Genomic DNA, 8,732 nt, shown 5'->3' on the forward strand with positions numbered 1-8,732 from the left:
AGCAGAGAGACTATCTGTGTTGAACCAGCGAAGATCAAGATCGGCTTCCCAAATCAGTTACTGCTTGTCAGCCCTTACCCTTGCCTTCTGAAATATTAAACTGCCCAGAGAAACTGCTCTACAGTTATTCTTTGTCTTAAAGACCAGTAAGCATCCACCAAAGAGCAGGTTGTAGGAGCTCAGTGGTACAGCACTTGTTTAGCGTGTGCAAAGCCTTGGGTTCAAGCCCCAGTACCAGGCACATGTACATACTTCATGGGATCTATATCCAATCTTTTCAAGTTGACTTAAAAAAGCAATGTGGATATATAGTGTACTCTGCGGTGTTTTCATATATTTATACACTGTGAAATGGCTAAACCAAGCTGATTCACGTATACTTCAACCCATGTGCTTATTGTTTTGCGGGTAAGAACACCTAAAATCTATTTTTAAAATAATTTTCAAGTCTAAAATAGATTCTTATTAGCAGTAGTAGCCAGGATCCTTAATATTTCTGTTAAACTGGTTCCTTTTAACTGATGTTTTTTGTCCTTAAACCTACATGTCCCACACCCGTCCTGGTCCCTGGTAAACACTCTACCCCTCTCAGCTTCCTTGCATTGACTTTTCTAGATTTCATGTGGAAGTGAGACTACACAGTATTTTTCTTCCTGTGCTTTGCTTATTTTCATTTCTTCCAGGTTTATTCACATTGTTGCAGATGACAAGATATCCTTTCTTTGAAAAGCTGACTTTCCTTTATTAAAAGTCTGCAATGAGTGGGAGCCATGTCTGACTCGGCACCATGGCGGCCCTCAGACCCCTTGTGAAGCCCAAGATTGTCAAAAAGAGGAGCATGAAGTTCATCCGGCACCAGTCAGACTCATGTGTCAAAATTAAGCACAACTGGCGGAAACCCAGAGACATCGACAACAGGGTGCGGAGAAGGTTCAAGGGCCAGATCTTGATGCCCAACATAGGCTATGGAAGCAACAAAAGGACAAAGCACACGCTGCCCAGTGGCCTCCGGAAGTCCCTGGTGCACAACGTTAAGGAGCTGGAGGCGCTGTTGATGTACAACAAGTCTTACTGGGCAGAGGCTGCTCACAGCGTCTCCTCCAAGAACCCAAGGCCAGCGTGGAGAGAGCTGCCCACTAGCCATCTGAGTCACCAGCCCCGATGCCAGGCTGCACAGTGAGGAAGATGAGTAGATGGCTCGTGTGCATGTTTATCTGTGCTTAAATAAAATCACAAAAACTGCCAAAATAAAACAAAATCTGCAATGAATGAGGAGGCTAGGAAAAAAAAGAAATGCCTGGGTCTTAGGCTAACTGTCTACACTCTACAAGGTGTCACTGGGGATTCTGAGCAAGGCACATTCTCTACACCAGGCCTTAGAAAGATTTATCTGGCTGCAGCAGTCAGACAGTGAAATTGGGGTCCAGGAAATCCACTATTAAAAAGATTCCAACAGCAGATGTTGAAAACCTGAAATAATACATGAAGGCAAGAGTGAGACTATGCTTCTGTCATAAAAGCTCCCATGGTGTGAGGAGGTGGCCCTGAGATTTTCCTTGTAGTTGTCAAATTCATTTTCTTCATTGCCCATAAAGAAGATGAATGTAAATCTTTCTATTTTTCAAGGGACTTTGTGGAAACACCCATAAATAAATGTTTGCCTGTGTGTCTGTGTGCTTGAGGACATCAATCAGCCCTGGCAAAGCATAGGCCTGGAATTTACATTTCCAAATACTGTTTTATCCTTTAAATTGTGTCTACAGAACAGCTGAAGAAGAGGAACTGTAAATGTGATGGCTTCTGTCATGGTAAATGGCACCCGTTTGCCTTTTTGCAAGAGGGTGAGTTTCCCAAGTTAATCCTGGGAAGTTAATTTGGAATGAAGAATATGAAATGCAGTTACAACTAAGTTAGGCAGCAGAAATGACAAAACTAAAACCACAGAATGGGAGAACTTGAGGGGCAGTCAGACATCCCCTCCTCTTTGGAATTTTCTCTTCTCATCAGCAAGAACTCCTTTCATTTAGTTTTTGAATCAATACTGAGCTGCAGTCTCGGTGATGGCCATGAGACCATGTCTCACTGCCCACGCCAAGTCCTTCATGTGCACCCCAGGAAGTCCTACGTCATCAGCAGGACTTGAAGACACCGAGTGTCTTCAGAAAACCAGGGTGATCTTAAGCCCATGATAAATTCTAAATAAAAAGAAGACACTCAGTGGTGTGATTTCTTTCCAGCTTTATTGTTTGCATTAAACTTTAAGAGATATGAAGAGAAATTTCACTATTCTTGTCATGACTTTTTATTCCTGAATCTTCCAGAATCCCAGGGACTTTAGGTGAGGAACAGTAATCTTATTTCAGATGAACATGAGGCCCTCAAAGGGAAGTGACTTCAAGGGGACATCAATGTTACCCCCACTCTATAATTTTGTCTCAAGCAGCTGTGAAGGTCAGAGAGACCAATCTTAAGATGTGCTTCAGCGGTTCATGGTATCCCTGAACTGTCAGGCATGTCACGTGCTGTCCTGGCCTCTGACCTATAGGTAGAAGTCAAGTAGCTGCCCTTGACCTCTGTTTTTGTCTGTGAGTTTTCCTCTCAAAATGTTTATACCAAAAAAGCAGCTCCTTAGCTAATCCCCTAGGTTGCTTTCACATGGCCATTTAGACACATTACTGCTTGCTTGGGTCCCTTTTAAATAACCATGCAAGGAAAATTTTCAAAGAATAATGAAAACATTCCAACGACCAAAAGGAACCAAAAAACCCGCAAGACTCAGAAACAATGGAAAGAAACGAGACAGGGCTGATTTTCCTGGAGGGAAAATATTGCCTGGTAATTTTGTCTCCATTTTGGGACAGGAGCCCTGGCTGTATCACACACTCCTACATCCCTCACTCATCCTCTATTTCTTTTCTTCTCTTTTACTACACCCCTGTCCTCTTCTCCATGCTATTTGGGAGGGTCTCGAGGCACTTCAAAGAACAGATTTCTGTTAAAGACCTCCTATCAATGCAAAGAAAGAATAATCAGAACTTTTTTGATTCTTCACTTGCCAGTTTGACTCCAAAGATGCTATAAATTAGTGTTCAGAAAAATATTTGGTATGATGAGGTACCATGTCCATGTGCAGAGTGTCCATGGCTGGGCAGTGAAGGAGTGAACTCCCGAGAGTCTCATGGCTTTCAGATCAACGATCTTTGCTTACACAGCAAATGAGAAACAGATTTATCAAAGACAGTCTTTTTCCACAGAAGTTCTTCACAGGTAACTTTCAAAAGTACATTTACCTTTATTTCCTAATATTTTAACAAATACATGTTACTTGCATTATTTTCAAAAATAGTTTCAAAAAGGATTGTATCTAGTGCTAGGTGGCATGAGAAATAGGAGCACAAACATGGGGAATGCAACCGGATGCTAAACCTCATAAACAGCTTTTAGAAGTAGGGAAATATTTCCCAGAGAAGAGAAAATTCGGAAGAGCTGTGATAACAACTCTGAAATGTCAGAAAAATATACCAGGGCAAAAAAAACACACTTTGCTAATCCCTGATGATCAGAGGAAGTAGGGGAGCAACAGTTGTAGCCCATGGTGAGACCTATTTCTATTTCTTTATTGTAATAATGCCAAAAGTCTGAGCATAATAATTCTGTCAGGCTGAATTTTTAAAAAATAATCCATATATATGTATTTCTGAAAACATGCACCAAAAAATAAATCACCTTGGAAGAGATAGTTTTCCAGTAAATATCAGTTAACTGATTCATCAGAATTATGAAAATTTAAGGATCTTTTTGACCCAGGGCTGTAAAGCAGAGGTCAACAAGTTTCACCAGGAAGTTCCAGCAGTAAATATTTAAAGCTTGTGAACCAAATCGGGTTTTTTTTTTCTGCTTCTTATTCTCCTCTTATTCCACTTTTTCTACTTGTTTATGTAGAAACTTTCAGAAGTGTTAAGAGCTGGAAGTGTAGCTTAGCATCTATACCTACCATGTAGGAGGCCCTGGGTTGCATCCACAACATATGAGTATACACACACACACACACATACACACACACAGAGCTGGCTATAGTTCGTTTGCCTCTGTTCTTGTGCAAGGATTTGCACACCTTCTCAATTACAGCCCAGGTTTGCTTTTTCACTCTTTAGTATCCACAGCTATCACTGGAAGATAACTTAGATAAATTTGCCTAGGGATCAAAAAGAACCCCAGAAAGAAGAGAATAGCAATCACCAGTGCCACCTTTCTGAGATTCATTGTTCATAGAGCCTCTCTGATGGGCTGAGGCCTACCCAGCTGTGGGGTGATAGCTGGAAGGGGGACCCAGGGCTGCAAAGCAGAATGAGGAGAGTGGTACACCTCTGGAACCCGGAGCTTCAAACAATTGGGGAAGAGAAAAGGCAATTAATTAATGACTAAGTGAGTCGAGTAGAAAGATCATGCTTTGGAATTAATGACTAGAGGCATGAACACATGCTTGAAAATTGTGATTCCTTGAAGGAGCTCTCAGTTTTAGTCACAGATTGTGGTGTAGTCAAAGTCACACCAACTTCTCTGCTTACTGGGATGAAGGCATAGGTATCACTTCTTGCATGGATTTTCATTCCTTTGTTTAAATTAGAGCTGGGCATAAAACCGAGCATGGGGTCTTTATAAAGGTTTTGCTATACAGACAACTTAGACTTACACAAAAAATGAAGCCAGGCTGTAGGAAAAGTAGGTGTCCACTTTCATTCCACAAGGGTCACTTTAGGAGGACTGGAGATCACTTCATTAGCTAGAAAATTAGAGTAGACTTAGTTTACTTTTTTCTTTTTTTTTTTTTTTTTGTTTTCTTACTTATGACAAGCAATTTATTCCCCAGTGATTCTACTTCTGCCTATGGCAAACATGCTACCTGTGCTTTCATGTTGCCATCAAATCTTTGACAAGCATATTTCTACCTGTAAGAAATATCTTATTTCTCTTTTGTAATTTTAAGACATTTTTGTGCCTTCACATGGGCAAGCATTCCATGGGAAATTTAAAATAATTATTTTTTTCCAGGAACCAGGTTGTCTTTTTTCACTTTAGTGAATCTCTAAAACCTTAGAATATGTGGTCCCATATGGAGAAGAAAGTATAAAATTAACTCAGTGCGTTAATACTGAAAACAGAGTGAGTTCTTTATTATATTAGCCATGTTTTTACCCATTACAAATGAACTGAATAAAAGGAGAAAACTTCCTTCTCCTTTCCCTTTTTATCCCACCCAGACTACAAGCCTATTGGTTAGAACCACCCAATCCTTCAGGTTGGGTCTTTCCTCCTTAATTGGCTCTCCTACTTGTCTATCATCTACAGACACACCCAGACCTTCACTAATCTATAAGATGATTCTCACTCAAGTCAAACTGTCACATCTCCATTAAGGATCACAATGACTGACTCTATGATATTTGGAAACCAAGCAGGACTGCATCTATGCTCTGACGAAATGGTGTAATAGTGATGCAGGAAACTGTTTAACCTCTTCCACTGGTGGGCAGAGCATGGAGCAGTGTGGGTGAGGGGAAACAGAAGGGATACAGTGTTGTTTCAGGGACAGGTGGCAATTCCAGGAGCACTAGGATGCCATACAGACAACAAGGATTGTAAGGAAATATAGAGCTAAAGAATGCAGTGAGGTTCCTTTGAGGACCCGCACAGACAGGGCCATTAATCAGGAGAGTCATTAGAGCAGAGGAAGAGGTGGAAGAGACCTACTAACTACAAATGGCTTATTTGGTATAAATATATGTGAGAAATCCCCTCAAGTTTATTTGAAATAATTGGAAAATAATTGAGGAAAACTGGAGGTCATCTGAGCACAAGCCAAAGCAAGAATCAGTACATTAAATATCTATTATTAGGACCTCATTTTTCGCCGCAGCCAACAAGGTCAGGAAGAGCCTCGGTTTAGGCAATGAGGAGCTCATCTGTGAGCGGCTAAATGGCTCCAGCCCTTGAGCAGAAGTCTAGCAAAAGGAGGAGCAAGTGCATCGTGTCCGCTGCCAGATCACTTTACAAGCTGCAGAGTTCTTCCACATCCAGGACCTCAGCTGATCTGCACAGAAATCTGTAAACAAAGAGGGAGATTGATTCACATGCCTTGGAGACATCAAAACTCAAAGTCCTAGATGTTAAAAGATTTGCTCAAGGCTGTGCAGTTGGTAAATAGTAGGCTCGGAATGGAACTCAGAACTTGTTACAGGACACACTATGGTATTTCTGCCACAAGCGCATTTTTCAACCTGGTCTGTGGAGCCCTAGAAACCTATAAATCTGTCTAAGGAAATTTGGGTGAATGAGAGGGAAACAGAGTGATATGTTCTCTCCTGCCAACTAGCTAGAAAAACACTGCCTTTACCTCATATATGTTGGGCATCCCCAGTGCATTTATTTGGAATAAAATCCTTACAACTGCCGTAAAACTTAGAAGCCTTGCATCAAAACACAGTATTTCACATTGCTGTCAATGGGTGGGATTTTAGGTTGGTTAATGAGACAATGAGGAAGGCCTCCTCCAGAGCACAAATCACAAGATGGGCTTTCAGACACAGAAATGGAGCTTGACCACAAGCAAGAGCAATTTGATAAAAGGCAAAATCATATCTAGGAGATGCTGTTCACTCAAAATACATTTATTGGGCACTTACTGTGTTCTAAACATGGTGTTAATGCTTTAATTCCTCCTTCAAAAACTTTCATCCTTACACTGAGGGCTGGGTACAAATTTAACTAGAAGTTAGGCAGTTTTCAACACAGTAAGAGGGAAAAATACAGCAGGATTTTCCACTGTGGCTTTGTGCAGTGATGCTAATGTTCTAGACCTGATTCTCTAACAAGATCACCCTCAGGTGCCTGCAGCTTAGCAGCCCCTGTGCTGTGGCTGATGCCCCTGACAAACTCAATTGCTGGTTTTATGACATTTAACTTTGAGTGGCCACATACAGACGGCTCCTGGCAACAGTGCTGCACAGTGAAACTGTAGAGGTTTGAAGAAAATGAAGCCTGAGAGCCCCCGAAGACAGCAGCATCACTAGTACTAAGGCCAGGTTAAGACTGCTGGCATCGCGGTCACCGCCTCCATCACACTGCTGCTTCGGCCCCAGCAGTCCTCGCCTATCACTGGGCTGAGGCAGGACCTCGTCTGCTCAGGGATCTGCCCGCTTTCATTCGTGCTTCCTTCCAACACAGTCAATCAGCTTGACCCTGACAGACGCAGATGTGATAACAGCACTGTTCCGCTTGAAAGTTTTCACTGGCCTCGCATGAACTGAGCACAAGGTTCAAACTTCTCAGCAAGGAGCCCATGGTCCCTCACTAAGTTTCTCATGATTCGGATCGTTGCCTATTTCTCCAGGCTTCTCTCTGATCATTTTCATTATATTTTATATTTTAGGTACACAAAATTTTATTCCTGTACCCTAAATATGTCACACATTGATTGACTTTATTTTTGGTTTGGGCTTTGGCCTCCTGCCTTGTGTAAATTTTACCTGCACTTCTGAATGATTTCCCTTTCCTTTCTTTTTAAACGAATCCTAGCCACTCGCCTTCAAGCCTCAGCTTCAAAGGCGCGCCTTTCCCTTGAGTCCCTCGGGCGCGGCAGCGAAGGGCTCCCAGCTGTGTGCTCCTAGAACACTCGGGCTTAGCTCACAGTGAAACTCGGCAAGCTTTATTGCACCAACCTATTTAATGTGAGTCACCCTCACTTCCAGAGAACCCAAAATGTGCGTATCTTTTTCAACATTTTAAACAGGTTGTTCCAGACACAAAGTGAGTACGTCAGAAATGCTGGCTAAATACATGAATGCAGAAAAGCACGGTTGTTTATCCTCCTCACAGAGGGTCAGGCCCAATGCCCCCAAACCACTGCTGTGCCCTGCCATCTCCTGACAGTACCGAGGCTCCAGCTCTGTTCTCTCTTCTGCTCCTCTAATGTGTGTATGCTGTCCAGATTCATCTGATCATCGAAACCGTGCTACTGTTGGTCTTCAGTGTCTGTGACCATAATGAGGATGAATACCTACATTTAACTGTCATCATGATGGAGGCTTACTGGTTTACCAGCTGACCTTTTCTTCAGTGAGAATTTCTGTCAATTGACAGATGAGGGGAAGGAAAGCTTAGGGGAAGAGAAGGCTTCTGGGTTCACTTTCTGGGTCATTGTACCTGGCAGGTGCTCTTCCTATACAGGTAAATTTGGCCTGAGCTTCCTTCCTTTCTAAGCCTGTGTTCAAAGTGAGGATTCTCTAGAAGAGAAATGGAAGAGAGTGACGGTTCCACATATTGCTAAAGAGGTGGTCAATGCACATGGAGAAACTGACAGTTCTGGAGAGGGAAGCAGCAAGGTAGAGGAGGGCACCATCTGTCACAGAACACAAACCGGGCCAGGGTCATTTTTAAGGTTTTTCATCCATCAACTCACTAGCTACTCACAATCTCTGACAGCATTTTCATTTATAATCAGAAAGACTGACACTTACGGAAATTAAACTCCTCGTGGTTGAACTGGTTAGTAAATGGGTTGAATTTGGTCCTATGCGCATACCAATACATTGCTGTACTGTGCTTTCTTTCAATGGAAAAAACAGAGCAAACCAAGGCATTTTGAAAGACCAGCCATCAGAACAGCAAGCCTGGAAGGACTCTCTCAAATTAGCCTTCCTTGTCATCTAAAACCCTCCCTGCAGAATTTGGTC

At 42.3% G+C, this 8,732-nt stretch overlaps 1 pseudogene; it reads left to right on the top strand.

The window, feature by feature from the left end:
* Positions 1–782: 782 nt before the first annotated feature.
* LOC102014449 lies at positions 783–1,193 on the top strand (annotated as a pseudogene).
* The last annotated feature ends 7,539 nt before the right edge of the window (positions 1,194–8,732 follow it).

Source organism: Chinchilla lanigera, unplaced genomic scaffold (assembly GCF_000276665.1).
Source record: "Chinchilla lanigera isolate Chin_1 unplaced genomic scaffold, ChiLan1.0 scaffold00075, whole genome shotgun sequence".
Taxonomy (NCBI): domain Eukaryota; kingdom Metazoa; phylum Chordata; class Mammalia; order Rodentia; family Chinchillidae; genus Chinchilla; species Chinchilla lanigera.